Source organism: Podarcis melisellensis (genome assembly GCF_964234715.1).
Source record: "Podarcis melisellensis genome assembly, chromosome: 18".
In the NCBI taxonomy this organism is placed as follows: Eukaryota; Metazoa; Chordata; class Lepidosauria; order Squamata; family Lacertidae; genus Podarcis; species Podarcis melisellensis.
The window spans coordinates 11499492-11517104 of NC_138536.1; the positions used below are offsets into that span (position 1 = coordinate 11499492).

At 47.0% G+C, this 17613-nt stretch overlaps 1 protein-coding gene across 10 annotated transcripts in view; it reads right to left on the bottom strand.

Moving 5' to 3' along the window:
* GATAD2A (GATA zinc finger domain containing 2A) overlaps nt 1-17613 on the bottom strand; it is a 77931-nt gene that overhangs the window by 40655 nt on the left and 19663 nt on the right. Inside the window, exon 1 of one of the 10 annotated variants that reach the window (XM_081895597.1) lies at nt 315-335. The exons of 8 other annotated variants lie outside the window; for them this stretch is intronic. The gene's annotated coding sequence lies outside the window, so the exon portion shown is untranslated. Of the gene's footprint in view, nt 1-314; nt 336-17613 lie in introns of those variants that run through there. One more of the 10 variants, XM_081895602.1, reaches the window with a different exon arrangement.

The window sequence follows — 17613 nt, forward strand, 5'->3', positions numbered from 1 at the left end:
AGGCGAGGCGTAGACTGGTATCTTTTGTAAGATTTTATATATATATACATATATTAGGTGCAATGTTTCAGAATCTGGTTCCCTTCCACTCTCATTCTGCTTTGCAAAGAAGAAATCACCAGCTGGCTGGCTTTCTGTAGGTTCCCTCCTCCTGTTTCCCGGCAAACTCCAAGTCAACTTCTCTTACGCAACCCCCCCTCCCCGAAACTGCCTTTTTTTGTGGGGGGGATGATTTGCTAACAAGAGAGGGGAAGAGAAAAAGGGGTGCAGCTTTGGGGTGCATAAGGGAACGAGCAGACCACAGTGTTACCTACGCGCGGAAAGTGCCTGGCATCCTGAGCAGCTGGGAGCTGTTTCTCCCGTGGGCGTTTCCGAAAAGAGGAGGAGAAGAAGGGGGAAAAGAAAGAAAGAAAGTCAGGGATGAGACTCCCGGGAAGCGGCTCTCCTTCGCCTCTTAAGGGAGCCAATAACAGGAGGCTGGCGGTGGTGCCCGTCTTGTAAGCTGGTTTTAAGCTTCCGGGGCAGTTGCAGGAATGACCTTAGGACTCTGAAGTGGGGAGGGAGGGAGAGAAGGGACCGTCTTCAAAGAGGCAGGATTGCAAAGCAAGATTAAGTCCCCCGCGCGCCCGGTGCCATTATGCACAAAAGCAAAGTGTGCTGGTGGCACAGGAAGGGGCTGGGAAATGGATCCTGCGTGTGCCATTAGCGCGGCAGGGAGGGGGGATGCTGCCCCACTGCCAAACAAGACAGCCAGACACTTACTGGGGGGGCGTTATTGTGGCTGCTGTCTGCTTGCTTGTTTTGCAAAAGTCAGCTCCAGAGGATGACGGCGGTCTGGGATTTATTGGGGGTTAAGGAGAGCAGAGCGCGATCAGAGTCCCAGGAGAACCGGCTTCGCTTTCGCACGGAGGACCCCAAGTGGGAACTCGGGAAGCCGCTTTGTGCCGAGTCCATCTGGCTCCCGGGATTGCCTACACTGACTGGCAGCACAGGGTGACGTTCCCAGTCCTCACCTGGGTTTGAACCCAGGACCGTCTGCCTTTAAAACTTCCGCTGCAAATAAAGGATTCCATGTCCTCATCGTTCTGAATAAAGTGCTGATTCTACTGGGAGTGAAAGAAGGTGCCCATGCTGACCAGTACTGTTTACACTGGCTGGCAGCAGCTCTCTCAGGTTTCAGACAGGGAATGCAGGTTCTCTACCAATGAGCTACAGACCCTCCCTAAGCAGGAAGCTGTCTTAAGCTGGGCCAGTGGTTCATTGAGCTGTCTGCACTGACTGGCAGCAGCTCTCCAAGGTTTCAAACAGGAGATATTTCCAGCCTTAAGTGGAGTTGCTAGGGACTGAACCTGAGACCATTGCCCTTTCTCCTTAGGACATCCATGGCAGGGAGTGCTATTTTGCTGCCTATATGCCCGGCCATACCCTGGCTGGGGCTATTGTGAGTTGAGGTGGTCCCTTCAACATTCCTAAGAATGCTGAGTGGCTCTGGATATACTGCCTCTAACCATGGAGGTTCTGCTGGATCAGACCAAGTCCCCACATCCTCCAACCAGCCCAACTCAGGAAAACCCAGAAACAGGCTGCAAAAGCAACAGCCTTCCCTGGCATTTTTGTTTCTCCAGCTCCTGGAACTCAAGAGAGAAGACTGCTCTTCAATATGGAGGCTCCACAACAGCCACCACAGAGTACATCACAAAGAGATCTGCTAAGCAGACGGAAGGGTGGCTTGCCACAAGCCGACCGAACCCCAGACAGGGGCTAACCAGATGGCCGTGGAAGGCAAGAAGCAGGAAAAGGAAGGCCACTGTCCTCCTGGAAATGGAGGGCCGGAACGCCATGCTGGTTCTGCCACACAAAACTGTGACACACACACACTCCGCACCCCTGAGACAGCCCTGCTTTAATATTTCGCAGAGAGGTGAGGAGAGACTCCAACTTAGGACGCCAAGAGGGAATTTCTCCTAAGTTTCAAACAAAGCACTTTTGAGACATGGGGTGGGGGTGGAAAAGAGAGATACAGGTAAATTGTGGTTTGCTGATGTTTTTGTTTGTTTTCAAGGGCTAGGTCCAAGATCACATGACCTGTTGCAACAGCTTTGCAAAACTTTGTAGGAGCAGTCAGTGGTGGAGAGGTGTTTATGGGGATATTTCACCTAGGGAAGCTTTTGGTTTCTTTAAAGGTGATGTTTGCATACAATCCCCTCCCCCTGCAGCTGGATCAGACCCAAAGGAGACCCACCTGCATCTTGTCATCACAGTGGCCGGCCAGATGCCCCCATGGGATGCCCACAAGCAAGCGAAGACAACTCTCCCCCCTACTGTGGTTTCCAGTTAAAGGCATTCAGAAGCACCTACTCTCTCCCAACTGTGAAGACAGAGGATAGCCTCCTCCTCCTCGACTCTTAAATGGCTCCTTAACCAAGGTCGCAATCGCCAAAACAGAATGTCTAGTTGCCATTTTGGGGCAAGACGGCTCTCAAGTCTTATTTTTCAAAGGACGGACTGACTGTGATCGATTCTCAGTTAAACATCTGGCTAGTTCAGAGGACAACCTTGAGCTGGGTTAAGAGCAGGCATAGGCAAACTTGGCCCTCCAGATGTTTGGGGACTACAACTCCCATCATCCCTAGCTAACAGGACCAGTAGTCAGGGATGATGGGAGCTGTAGTCTCAAAACATCTGGAGGGCCAAGTTTGCCTATGCCTGGTTAAGAGCTTTGAGAATTTTGAGAGGAAAAGTAACTTGATCCAGAGACGGTCCACATAACTATTGGCCTGTTCCGACCTCTTTTTCTTTATGCTGACTGCTCCTGCTCAGGCTGCACAAAGAAAGCATTTTGGTTCCTGAGATTCTTACTGATAGCACGGATAAAATATATTGGATAGAATTATACAGAGCAGGGTATTAGTGTGTGAAAACAGCCCAGATCCAAGGATCTCCAGGCATGCACCTCCAGATGGTGGAGACATCAGGTGCCATCCTGGCACCCAGGCCCCATCAATTGGTGGCCGATATCCAGGTGAAAATTATGCTTGGCACCTGGCTAATTTCGAACACTGGTTCTCACAGCAGCCAACCAGGAGCCTGTGGGGAATCCCCAAGCAGGACCTGAGCACAAGAGCACTGCCATTCATGGTTTCAAGCAACTGGAATTTGGAAGCAATTACTGCCTCGGACCATAGCCATGGCGGTTGGAAACCACTGATGGGCTGCTTCTTCCACCTCCAGTATGACAGTCTCATCCTCTTTTAAGACCATCCAAGCTGGCGCCCATCGCTGTCTCCTGCAACAGCGAGTTCCACAGTTTAACTCCGCACTGTGTGAAGGAGGATGGTCCTGAATCTTCCAATGTTCAACTTCCGTTGATACCCATGAGAGAGGAAAACTTCTCTCTATCCATTTCATAAACCTCCAACAGTCTTACCTATTTCTCGCCTTTTCTCTACGCTAAAGAACCCCCAAAGCACTTGGGGGGAGTGCAGAGGGAGGCTGTGGAGGGGTGTGGCCTGGGGCAAGTTTCAAGGGGCAGACACAGAGGCGGGGGTGTGTGTGGGGTATTTGGCCCCTCAGGGGCTGAGGTTCACAATCCCAGATTTACAAAGTGGTGTTGAATTTCTCCCTTCCAAGGCCACAAATGACAAATCTAGTACTGTATGTGCAGCCGGGGGGGGGGGGGGGGGAAGGGTCGGTATTCTGTGTTATGAGCCACAATGGCAGCCCCAGGCCTCTGGAATCAAGTTACCAGCTGAAATCAAGACAGGGTCTCAGTGTTTTCGGCAGCTACTGAAGAACTTTGCATTTAAGGCCCCCTTTCCTTGAAGCAAACATTAATTGTGCAACTGTTGTTGTTGATTTTCAAGTTTGGGTTCTTTTTTCCATTTCACCTTATTGAATGCTGATTCAGTAGCTGCCAACTGTTTATAAAATTGTAAGATAGGTTACTAAATAAACAGAATCTTCATGTGACAAGGAAATATACCCCAGAACATCAAAAGCTGGGAGAGACACTGGAGGTGAAGCCCATGGTTCTCCAGCTCTCCTTAATGGGCTTTGTGGAAGCATTTGATGAACTTCAGAGAGAAGCAGGATGCTGGATCTGTGCCTCCCTGCCACCCGACTGAAACAGAAAGCCTGCTCTCAAAATCTAGGAGGGTCCCACCATATGTTGAAAAGTTAGGTGATGATCCATCAGAGTATACAATAAGAACACCAGAAACTGCCTTTTATCAGGTCAGTTCCACTGGCTCCATCAGAATTTCTACACTGACTGGAACAGCTCACCAGCAGTGTCCGAAATCCCCCAGGTTTATTTTGTGACTGGCATCTCCACCTAGCTGGGTCCTCCAGCTTTCCTAAGCAGGTAACCAGCAGAACTTATTTATTACCTTATTCTCCCACCTTTTTCTCCAAGGGGTGCATGATTCACCCTCCCTGCGATGACCCTGTGAGGTAGGTTAAGAGGCTGTGACTGGCCTAAGGTCACACAGTGAGCTTCATGACTGCCTGGGGATTTGAACCCAGAACCCCTAGTTCTAGTCTGACCCAAATCACTATACCGCACTTGCTTCCTAGAGTACTTTTGCTATGGGGCAGCTATATAAATTAAGTAGGTAAATAAGTAAATATGGGGAAAGCTAAATGTCACTTAGAGAAGGATCTGAAATATTTCCCTGGAAGCCTGAATTTGCTTTACTTTGGATTGTTTTATTTGATGTTTTAATGTGTTGTAAACCGCTTTGAGGTTTTTCCTTTAAAATATAAAGCAGCATAGAAATGAACTGAACAACAACAACAACGGGGGGGGGGGATGGCGAGTAGACATTCTGCTGTGGTGACCACAACTCAGGTTAAAGGTGCCATCTGGCAATTAGCTTATATATATCTCTGAGTTTCTAACACTGCTACGCTGCTCTCCAGGGTTCCAGGAAACAGCCTTTCCCAGCTCTTCCTGGAAATGCTGAGATCCAACCAGGAACCATCTGAATACAAAGCGTTACTCTGCCACTGAGCTACAAAGTACTCAGTCCTCAATGGTCCGAATAGAGCTGATTTACACAGGAAGCCACCCTATACTCATGTTGCCCACACTGACTGGCAGTGGCTCTTTATTCGTTGCCATGGGAGAGATATCATACTTTTCCGTCTCTAAGACACCCATATTTTCCCATCTATAAGACGCCCCCTATTTTGGGGGACAGAGATGTATCCGTGTAGAAGACGCCCCCTAATTTCTAACATTATTTTTTAGGGAAAAAGCCTAGTCTTACACACGGAAAAATACGGTATCTGCTGCCTGAAACCCCGGAGAGCCGTGCTGCCAGTCAGTGTGGACAAAACTGGTGTGGTCCAATTTGGCATAAAGAGTAGAGCAGGGTGATATATCTATATATCACCCCAAACCAGTATGAAGTCCCTATCATGATATTGGTTTCATAATGACCTGGCAATATATCGTGAATCATGGTGTGTGTGTGTGTGTGTGTGTGTGTGTGTGTGTGTGTGTGTGTGCGCGCGCGCGCACTATGTAAAAATCACAATGTGGGGGAAACTGTGAAGCTAGCCAATGCATCTACACAGCTCCATCCATATTTCAGACATTGTGATACATCAGCAGATCGCAATGTTTGGCTGGTGATATATTGCGATGTTGAAAAGCAGGTATTGCCCAGCTCTAACATAGAGGCAACTTGCTCTCATCCCAGCAAGCCCCTCGTGATGGCAGCCAGAGATTTTCCCGCAGCATCCTTGGCTTTCAGAGGCAGCAGGAGTTTTCCCTCCCGGTTCCCCAGTGGATTGCACAAGGAGAAGGCCTTAAAATGGTCACCGTAACAGTATGCTGGCACCAGCCCAGGACTTAATATAGCAGAGCCACACCCACTTCTTCGGGCCTGGTGTGTGTACGCGGGCCTGTGCGTGTGAGAATGGAGCTGCAATCGCCTCCTCCAAAAGCAAAACAAAAAAGCCGCCCCCCATGCCATCCTCACCCACCACCAGGCCAGACACAGAGGGAAAAAAACACCCCAAAAGTTTGACATCCTTCCCTGCCTGCCTTCCCTTCACTAAAGGTAGGTGTGTGTGTGTGTGTGTGTGTGTGTATGTGTGTGTGTGTGTGTGTGTGTATATATATATATATATAAAAAAATCACATGCACAGGAAGAAGTTGGTTCACTTGCTGCGAGAGGAGGAAATAAATTTTAAAAATCCATCTGGAAATGAAAAATGGTTCGTCCTGATGAGATCATAATCACTTTTAAGAGGAGGGGGTTGCAGACGCCTGGAAATAAGTGCTTGGGCGGGGGCTCAATATGGAGTGCCCTGCAGCTGGATCTGGCCCAAGGGGGCCCATTGAGTGCAGTCCCCCCCCTCCTTGCCAGATGACCCCAATGAGAAGGCCACAAGGAGGCCTGGGGCACAAGAGCCACCAGCCTCGGACAGTGGAGGGAGAGCGTAGCCCTAGTGACCAGTAGCCCCTGAGAGACTTCTCCTCCATGTATTTGTCTTATTCATTCTATTTACAGAGTTTGTTAAAAGATCAACAATAATCCAACAACATTTCAGGCTTTGCAATCAGTCGGTCAACCTAGGACTTCCCCTCCCTTCCCTCCATGGTTTGCCCAAAATTTAAATTCGTGCTGCATATTCATTACTCCATGTCTTCGCTTCTACAAAAAAGCCACAAAACTCCACCGTCCTTCCCATTGCTGTTCTCAGTCCAATCCTATTTGTGTCTTAACATGTTTACACTGAGTTTTTAAATAATCTACAAATATTTTCAAAACCTACTCAAAGTCAGTCTCCTTTTTATCTCTAATTTTACAAGTCAGACTAGCCAATTCCAAGTGCCACTCCTCTTTCGTAGGCACCGCTTCTCCCCGTCATTTTTGTGCATATAGTATTTGAGCTGCCGTTGCTGCGTAAAGAAATAGATTTGCCTGGTTTTTGAAGGGGACACCTGTTTCCATTATAAAGAGGCTTCTGGACTTTCTGGGAGAATTACCTTAAATACCTTTTTTATCTCATTGTAGATCATTTCCCAAAAGTGCTTAGCCACTTTATGCGTCTATCATATGTGATGAAACGAGTCTTTTACTTCTTCACATTTCCTTCAGATGTTTGACGCAGATCTATGCATCTTCGCCAACTTAGCTTGGTGTGAGATACCACCTGTATATCATTTGCATTAAGTTTTCCCTCAAAGTATAACACTTTCTCCATGATATATAAGCCAGGCGCATGCCGGAGACAGACCCAGATGAAACGAGAGTCCTGCCAACATTAAAAAGACCAGCTCCACCAAGGCTCCTTTCCCACCAGGCAGCAGCATCCCATTAGGCTGCCTCTGAGGGGGAGATAAGAAGAGAGACGCTTTCCATCAGCAACTGCTGAAAGACCAGCCCCATTCAGCACCTCCTGCCACCGGACGGCTTCTATGCCAGCCGGCCTTTCTAAGAGACCACTGTGTGGGAATCAGTGCCCGGGTTTGTTTTTTTCCTCTGCCCTCCCTGTCCCTTTTGCCTTGCATGTCGTGTTTTTGTTTTTATTTTAGATTGCAAGCCTTGGTTTTACGTAAGCCACTTGAGGAAGCTTTTTTTGGATGAAAAGCAGGCCGTATTATGTTATGTTTTGTTATATTAATTATATTAAATCAATTATTATTATTATTATTATTATCCAGAGGCCCATTCGCAACATGAGCAGAACGCAACCCACATCTGTGCCTGCGCAGGTCGCAATTCACCGCTTCTGCGCATGATGTCATTTTGCGCGTCTGCGCATGCGCGAGCGGTGAAACCCAGAAGTAACCCTTTCCGGTACTTCTGAAAACGCTCAACCTGAAGTAAGCATAACAAGAGGTATGACTGTATATTATATTATATTATATTATATTATATTATATTATATTATATTATATTATATTATATTATATTATATTATATTATATTATAATTACCCTGCCCATCTGACTTGGCTTCCCTAGTCACTCTGGGCAACTTCCAACAAATATAAAAGCATAATAAAACATTAAAACTCCCCTATAGAGGGAATAGTTATCTTTCTTGTGATATGATGAAAGACAGGGAGGCTGTGTTTTTGTAACCTTGCCCACTGAAGAAAAAAAATGCCCTAATCACTAGGGACAATCGTAATTCTGACAAATGCACTTAAATAAAAAAAATTTTAAAAATCAAACAACAAAAGCAACATTTCCTGCACTACAGAACGCAAACCAAGATCTGCTGTCTGATCATTTCTCCAACAAATCCCCTTTATGATAGGAAAGTGCTGGTCCCCTCCATCCGCACTGGACACTTCTGCAATTGTTTTAATGCAAAGGAGAATTAACAGAGCTAGTAGCAGGAAGCATGGCCAGCTTCACCAGGCCTGGCCCTTCTGGAGGAATAGCGGCCCTTTTTTTTTTACTTTCTAAATTTCTCAAGAGGGAGTCGCCGGGGAACTCCTGTGGTTGCTAAGCAACCACCTTGGGGACCTTAGCTTGGCGGACAGCATTTCAAGAGGTACAATAGACACCCCCCGCCCGCTATAATTATTATTATGTTCATATATATACACACACACACACATTGCAGACAGGCAGGCTTTGTTTGTTTGTTGCAAAGTTTTGCTGCGGCTCCTAGCTTGGTACATTTGCAGCTCTTGTATATTTTGGGGGGGAAGGGTCCTTAAAAAGCGGGGAGAAAAAGAAAGAAAGAAAGAAAGAAAGAAAGAAAGAAAGAAAGAAAGAAAGAAAGAAAGAAAGAAGAGTTGGAGGGAGAGGCATTGAAAGGTGTCATTAACAGGAAAGTGAAGTTCTTAATTTAGCCACAAAGAGAGAGGAGGTTGGCGATTGCAGGTGGGGGAGGGGAGAGAGAGAGAGAAAAAAAGCATAATTAGCCCAGAAAAAGGTTTCCTGCTGGCTGGCCAATTTGCCTCGATTTTTTGGCACAGAGGAGACCAAAGTCAGCTAGCAAATGAGATGCAAGCCCCCCCCCACCCTCTCTCCCCACCCACAGATTTTGTGATGCTCAGCTGCCCAAAGGTAGCTCAAGATTCCTGCCTTTTGCTGGGGAGGGGCAAGATCCGCAAAGCCAGCATGGCTCACCTCACTTGTGGATCCCCTTTGGGGGCATCTGGCTGGCTGCTGCTGTGAAAACGGGATCATGGGCTGCATGCCCCCCCCTTAGCATGATCCACGGGGAAATCCAGATGTTCTTGCAGACAGCTTGAAAAAGAGGATTAGACGAACTCATGGGGGAGGAGGAGACGGCTGTCAGTGGAAACTGAATACCAGTTGCTGGGAGCTGTAACTGCGGAGCTCTCAGGCTGCTTAGGGGCTTCCATTTGGGGGGATCTGGCTGGCCACTGTCAAGACAGGATGCCGGACTAGATGGGCCCCCTTTGGGCCTGATCCAGCCGCGGGCCTCTTCTGATAATCCGATTACATCTATAGGATTGAGTTCTTGGCATGTCGGAGTGCATCAAAGCTCCCTGTTTGCTGGCTAACATTTTCAGAATTGGCAAAGAAAAAAAAAGGGGGGGGTAAGTCTGCCATTGTTCCTGTGATTATTTGTACACCACTTCCGAAAGGGGGAGGACAGCACCCTCAAGGTAGTTTCAGCAGGTACCTTGAAAAGAATCCCCGAGTTTTCCTCCCAGTGACATCACACAGTCCATTTGGCTGCGCAGAGCAGTGACATCACCATGACATTAGCACATGACTCCCTGGCAGAGTGGACCAAGGCTGCAATCATAACCCCACACACCTGGGCGTCAGCCGCATTAGAGTCAATGGGACCTACTTCTGAGTAGACATAGTTAAGAAATGCCCATCCTCCAAAAATTGCTGTTTGAGCACCAAAAAGATTGAAATAAAAAGCAGAGAACATTCGGAAATGCCTTATTTATCAGTTATAATTATTATTACAGGCAGCTAGACATGTTGCTCTGCCGTGGTCGAAACAAAATAAAAAAATTCCTTCCAGTAGCACCTTAGAGACCAACTATGAGCTTTCATGTGTATCTGAACAATTATGATTACATCTATGTATTCTACCTTTTCTCACAGGAGCTCAAGGTATGCATGACCCGCCTTCTCCCAATTCTATCCTCAGATGGGCAGGGTATAAATAATAAAATAATTATTATTCTGAGCTAGATAGACCTGTCTCAGTCAAAAGCAGCTTTCTAGGTTCTAGGTTCCTATTTAAAACTAGGACCATGAGGACCAGCATCTATAGCTGAGTGGTAGAGCACTAAGGGGCGCTGGGAATGTCTGCTGCCTAAATCCCTGGACAGCTGCTGCCAATTGGTCTTGACAGCGCTGGATGGAGCAGTGGTCTGACTCAGCAGAAAGGCGGCTTCCGGGGTTCAAGGCTTCTTGAACCAACTCCCTGCTCCCTGAAGAACCTGTTGGGTTAGAAAGAGCAGCCTCAGAGGCTCTGCACTCCAACCACCTGAAGTCGAGTGGAAGAGGGTGAGCGGCAGGGCCTTGTCAGTAATGGGACCATGCTCTTGGAAGTAATCTGCAAGAGAGGCATCGTGGTTACTATATTTTCAGCACCAGATGAGAAAACAAGGCATGAAAGCTGTATTTTAGCTCTTAAGCTCTGTCAGTGCTTCATGCTGGATTTTAAAACTGCCTTCTGTTTAGAGCAGAGTTTCCCAAACTCCCCTTGGCCTTTTTGAGATCATGCGATCTTGACACCTGAGATAGAATCATAGAGTTGGAAGGGACCCCAAGGGTCATCCAGTCCAACCCCGTGCAAGGTAGGAATATCAACTAAATCATCCATGACAGATAAACAATAATACTAATATTAATAACAATATTAATGGTGTGCATCTTATAGGTGGCTTTAAAAGGGAGATCGGACAAATTAATGGAGGTAAAGGCTATCTGTGGCTACTAGACATGAGGGAGGCTGTGCTCCCATCTCTGCGCTCCTGTGTGTTTCCAACAGGCATCTAGGTGGTCACTGTAAGAAAAGGATGCCTAACTGGACAGATGGGCCATTGAGCTGACCCACCAGGTCTCTTCTTCAGTTCTTACTAGGTTGAGGTTTTCCTTACTTTGCTATATGGTCAGATAAGCATTTTCAGCCATTCTGGGGCAAGGGTTTTTTTGTTTTTGAATGTGTTTAATTAAGAGCATGTGTGCGCGCGCACACACAAGGCACATATGAACTACAAAGAACTATGATTGTTTAGAGGCCCTGTGGTCTGTCAAGACTCAGTAGGTTCCAAAGATCAGCATATGGCAGAGGCAGCGTGATTTACGCGTTCTGTTAACATGCATCATAAGCCCTAGCTGATCAGACAGCTCTGCCCCTCTTGCCCTTTTTATTTTTACTCGTTAGCTTTTATTGCTAGTGTGATGCTCCAACTTCCTTTTACTCCAAAAGTGTAAGCCTGGATATATTATCCCAGAAGAGTGCTACTGTTAGTCTGGCTGCCACTAATGAGTGGCAAATCAACACCTTGCTTTTTAAATCCTTATTATCATCAATAAAGAGATAGTATTTAGGAAATGTTTGCTTCACATGTGTTGCTTTCTTCTATCTTTTCAAAAATTGGCTTCTCCTTTATTTTTACCCATTTTGTATTTTATCTTGTTGCAAAGCCCCTTTGGGTCAAAGCGACAGGCAAGTGTGAAGAATAATAATAATAATATTGCAATGGTGAGAAAGAGGAACAGGTTTAGGAAGCCATTGCCAGTGGGGCTTTTCCTGGGGTGTGGGTGCATGGCTGATGCTGAACCATGCCAATGCTAAATGCCAGGCCTGCATGACGTAGCCAAAGGCTGTCCCACCGTCAAGGAACCCTGAATATTGAACCTGCCACTTGCTCCTATCCCCCTGCAGCAGCGTTTGCTTGCCTGCCTGCCTTGTCCTCCCCATCTCCTTCCTCAAGGAGGAACTCAAGACTGCAAACAGGACAGGAGTTTGCCTTCTTTGCTTATTTCATTTTGTAAACTGCTATGCGCACAAAGTTGCTACAGAGGTAAAGAAAAAGGAATATATGCAATTTTTAAAACTGCAATTTGTTCCTCTGCATCATTTTTTTAAAAATGCATTTTGTAAGAAGGATAAAGAGAGTCTAGCTTCTGAGTCAGGCCGAAGGGATCCCGTCTAGTCCAGCATTCTGTCCTCACAACAGCTAACCTGATTCCCCAAAGGGAAGCTGGCAAGAAAGAGCTGAAAACAAAAGCAGGTCTCCCCACTTGTTCCCAACAACTGGTTATGAGAGGCTTTATTGCCCCAGATAGTAAAGGGAGAACACAGACATCGTGGTCAATGGCAGCCTTAATTCTCCATGGACTGGTCTAAACTAGTATTTCAGAAACTTGGGTCTCCAGCTGTTTTCTGGACTACAGTTCCCATCATCATTGACCACTGGTCCTGCTAGCTAGGGATGATGGGAGTGGTAGTCCAAAAAATTGCTGGGTACCCAAGTTTAGGAAACACTGGTCTGATCTAAGCAGCTCTGTGCAGCTCTGTACTTAATCTTGTTTTTAAGTTGTATTTTAATCGATTGTTTTTATACCTGGTGTTAGCCGCCCTGAGCCCGGTCTTGTCTGGGGAGGGCGGGGTATAAATAAAACATCATCATCATCATTATTATTATTATTATTCAGTCAGTCCAGCATCCTGTTCTCATGATGGCAAACCAGACACCACTTTTACAAAGCCTGCAAGCATAGCCTGAGCTCCCCACTTCTGGTTTTCACAACTGTACAGGTGGGCAGAGCACAGCTATCGTGCCCAGTAGCCCTTGAAAGCGCCCCTCCTTCCTCCACAGTGTTCAAAATTCCCCAGGCACCAGGCTCATTTTGCAACTGGCACGGATCCAATTGCAACCCTGCGGAGATCTCTGGGCGACTGAAATCTCCATTTGGCCGGCCCTTCCACCTTTCTTAAGCAGGTCTGCAGAACAGCTCGTTTACTGCCTTTATACCCCACCTTTTCCTCCAAGTGGTGCATGAGTCACACTCCGTATGACGACCCTGCGAGGGAGGTTAAGAAGCTGTGACTGGCTCCAATGTCACGCAGTGAGCTTCATGACCAAGTGGGGATTCGAACCCTGATCTGCCAGGTCCTAGTACGATGTACGCTTGAGGCCTAGGATGCCTTGATTTCTCAATTCTCCCTAGTACAACGCTCTAGCCACTGCCCCACCCTGCCAACCTAGAGTCCTTCTGCTATGAGGCAGCTCTATAAATCAGTGGTGTCCAAAAAAATTTCAAAGAGGGCCAGATTTGGTGAAGTGAAGGGCCATGGAGGCCGACCAAAGGGTCAACCAAAGTTGTTGACCTTTTTTTTTAGGATTGAGGTTGAAGGGTTTTTTTTAGGATTTTACCCCAGGAAATTAACTGTCACAGGGGCCAGATTAAACTGGCTGGCGGGCCGGATTGGGCTCCCAAAACGGACTTTGGACATGCCTGTTCTAAATGAAGTCACTGAATAAATTTGAGGAAAGCAAAATGTCTCTTGGAGAAGGATCTGAAATATATTGCTGGAAGCTTGAACTTCTTTTATTATGGATTGTTTCATTTCATGCTTTAATGTGTTGTAAATCGCTTTGAGATTTTTTTCTTTAAAATATAAAGCGGTATAGAAATGAAATTAATAATAGTAATAAATTTTAGGCGGGGGGAACATCTAGACCACAACCAAAGCTTAAGGTGTCATTTGGCAATTAGCTTTTATATCAGAGTTTCTAACACGGTTCCTCCATGAATTTATCTCCGACGCTTTAGTTTGCAAGTTGCTCCAAGACATCAGTGGAACATTGTCCAAATATTGCCAGGAATGAATGAACAAATGCTCAAGGATTCCATGGAGGCTGTGTGTGTCCATGTGTTAACTATGTGCATCAGGGGGTGGGAGCAAGAGGGCGCACAACACCAAATGCGCCCCCCCACGGGGCAGATGCGTCCTTCCCTGCAGCACCCACCTTTCTTGCGCACCCCCCCAACTCAAACTCCCGGGAGACGTCTTAAGGATCCAGATGTTGAAAAACAGCCAAGGGTTGGGATGTTTGCCAAGTACACAGCGATGCTGATGCAATGCTGGGACACGACTACGCAACATTCTCCCTCCCCTCCCCCCTTGCCCATTCACGCAGCAGCCAGACGCCAAGATGCCTTCACAGCAGGAATTTTTTTAAAAAGTAGTGTGGGATCTTCACCGTGCAGCCAGGTGATTGTAATAAGGCGGGGTTTATGCTCCCACTGACCCAGGAAAAGGAGAGGCAAGGAACAGGCAGAATTCTGGGTGTCTGTTGGGAACACGAGGGAGAACTCAAGGCATCCTGGGTCTCCAGCCTACCAACCCTGACATCCTGGCTCCTAACCAGCTGCAAACTCTGGGGAAACCTGCAAGAGTTATGAACGCACAGGGGCAGCTCTCGTTGGGTCCATCTGGAGCAGTGTGGCCTTCCCGGACTGGCAGCTGCCCTCCAGGCTTTCAGAGACCCTACCTGGAGACGTCCTTGGGGATAAAAGCTGGGACCTTTTGCTCGCAAAGCAGGTTCTCCACTTCTGAGCTACGGCTCTTTCCCCACAGTGGTATTTACTTATTGGTTTTTAATTGCATTTCTACCCCACCTTTTTCTCCTAAGAGCTCAAGGTGGCACACATGATTCTTCCCCTCCCTCAATTAACCCCCACAACAACCCTGCAAAGTAGGTTACTTGGAGGCAGGGAATGGTCCAGTGAGCTTCACAGCTGAGTGGGCATTCGAACCCTGGTCTCTCAGGTCCAAGTCTGACCTTCTAACCACCACACCACACCAGGGCTGGGTGATATATTGATATAGTGGTACCTCGGGTTAAGAACTTAATTTGTTCTGGAGGTCCGTTCTTAACCTGAAACTGTTCTTAACATGAGGTACCACGTTTGCTAATGGGGCCTCCCGCTGCCGTCGCACAATTTCTGTTCTCATCCTGAAGCAAAGTTCTTAACCCGAGGTACTATTTCTGGGTTAGCGGAGTCTGTAACCTGAAATGTCTGTAACCTGAAGCGTATGTAACCTGAGGTACCACTGTAATAGCATGCAGTGTCAAGAACAACATAACCTATGGATAATTTTAAAGATGTAGTAAGATTCCAGTCCAGGTACCACTGTATATAATCCAAAACCAGTTTGAAGTCCAGATTGTGATATTGGTTACTTTATTGTTTACCTGGCAATATATCGCAAATCATGGGGGGGGGGGGCGCTAAGCAAAAATCATGATGCGGGAAAGACCATGAAGCCAGCCAATGGCTCTACACAGCTCCATCCTTATTTTAGACACCGTGATATAGCAGTATATCATGTCGCCTAGCCCTACACCACACTAACTTTCGCCCCCAGTGAACAGCTAGCCTTACAACAAATCCTGTGTGAGAGCCCAACTTTTACCACCCCTGTCTGTTTTAAAACCTGTTATTTCTGGAGACAACAAGGTTACCCCCCTGGAAATTATTGCTTTGCAACTGCTGCAGACCTCTCCCTCTGTCTCTCCCCCTTGTGCTCAAGCCACCTTCCTCTTCTACTGAATTATGGGAGAGCAACCCATTTTAGCATGGGTGGCGCTGCAGGTTAAACCACAGAGCCTAGGACTTGCCGATCAGAAGGTTGGCAGTTCGAATCCCCGCGACGGGGTGAGCTCCCGTTGCTCAGTCCCTGCTCCTGCCAACCTAGCAGTTCGAAAGCACATCAAAGTGCAAGTAGATAAATAGGTACCGCTATGGCAGGAAGGTAAACGGTGTTTCCATGCGCTGCTCTGTTTCGCCAGAAGCGGCTTAGTCCTGCTGGCCACATGACCCGGAAGCTGTATGCCGGCTCCCTCGGCCAATAAAGCAAGATGAGCGCCGCAACCCCAGAGTTGGCCACAACTGGACCTAATGGTCAGGGGTCCCCTTTACCTTTTTACCCATTTTAGCAATATTTAGGTCTTACCCTGCCTTGACCACCTGTTAAACCTCACTCCCCCATTCAGAGTTACACACACAAACACACACCCCTACACCTTCACAGGTTTTTTTTTTTAAGAGCAAGGGGAAGTACAGAGCTCAGAAGCGAAAGTAAAAACCATGAGCATTTGCATGCATGATAGCTTTTAACCCCAGAATCTGTAAAGCCACAATCCCAGGCCCTGCAAGCTCTGAAAAGCGGCAGGGGTCTTCAGTTCAATCATCATGAACAGGACTAATTTCCGAATAAGACTGCTCTTAAATAAATAAATAAATAAATAAGAGGATAAACTGAAGTAAACTGAGGGAAGAAGCCCTGCAGGATCAGGCCCAAAGCTTCCATCTACTGCCTTCTGAGAGAGGACAGTCAGCAGAGAAATTCACTTAGCAATGTCAGGGAGTCCAAAACCCTACCCAGTGGCATCACCCCAGTGATCTAGTCTTCAAAGACATGCTGCTAGCTTGCATGCCATGAGACTTAAAAGGAAGATTATCCATGGGCAAGAAGAATTGCTGGATCAAACCAAAATTCCATGTAACCCAGTGTCCTGTTCCCAACAGTGGTCAGTCACACACTCCAAGCAAGACCACAAGGGCAGCATTCAACTAAGTTTCACAGCAAGTACACCCGCTGAAATGTATGAATACGACCAAGACAGGTTTGTTAATTTCAGTGGCTCTACTCTGAGTAAAATGGAGCTGAATAACACTCCACGGCATGTCTGTCCTCCGCATGTGATAATAACTCTGCAATGTAGCACAGAGGTAGCTGCCAGCATGACGTTCTCAGGCAGTGTTCGAAATTAGCCAGGCGCACTTTTGCACCTGATTATTGGTCACTTGCAACCAAGTGAAGATGCCTGGACGCCACAATGGCACCTGATATCTCCACCACCTGGAGGTGCATGCTTGGGCATCAATGGATTTGGACTGTTTTCACTTGCTAATACCACATCCTGTAGAATTCTATCTATTTTATCTGTACAATCAGAATGTATTTCAGGAACCAAAGTGCTTTTTCTGTGCAGCCTGAGCAGGAAACAGCGGTTTAGTGAATTGTTGCTTGTTTTCTCTTACCCCACTGCCCTGCTCACAGTTGGGAAGAATATTCCTAGGTTATGAATGGTTCCTGTTACCATTAAGAAAAAGAAGTAGGAATAGGCCAATAGATAGGCAGACAATCCCTGGATCAAGTGACTTTTCTTCTTTAAGTTCTCAACCTAGCTCAAGGTTATCATCTGAACTAGCCAGATGTTTGACTGAGAATCAGTCAGTCCCATCACTGGAAAAATAAGACACGAGAGCAATCCTGAACCACAACAGCAAGTAGACATAAAGTTTTGGCAAATGGTTTAAGGAGCCTTTTGGCACTTAGCTTATATATCTAAGTTTCTAACACTAGAGCCCAACACCAGGAGGGTGACAGATTTCCCATTTGATTTAAGAGGCACCCCCCGCTCTCCTGGAGAGAATTTCTTTTCAAATCGAGGCATTCTTCCAACTCTTGCATGAGTAGGGAATGCTGATTCCCAGCAGCAGGGATGGGGAACATCTATAGGGCCCCTTCAGAAGTGTCTGGACTCCAGCTCCCATTACCCTGACTACTGGTTATGCCTTCCACCCAGATTAGCCATCCACCTTATGCTGTCTTATG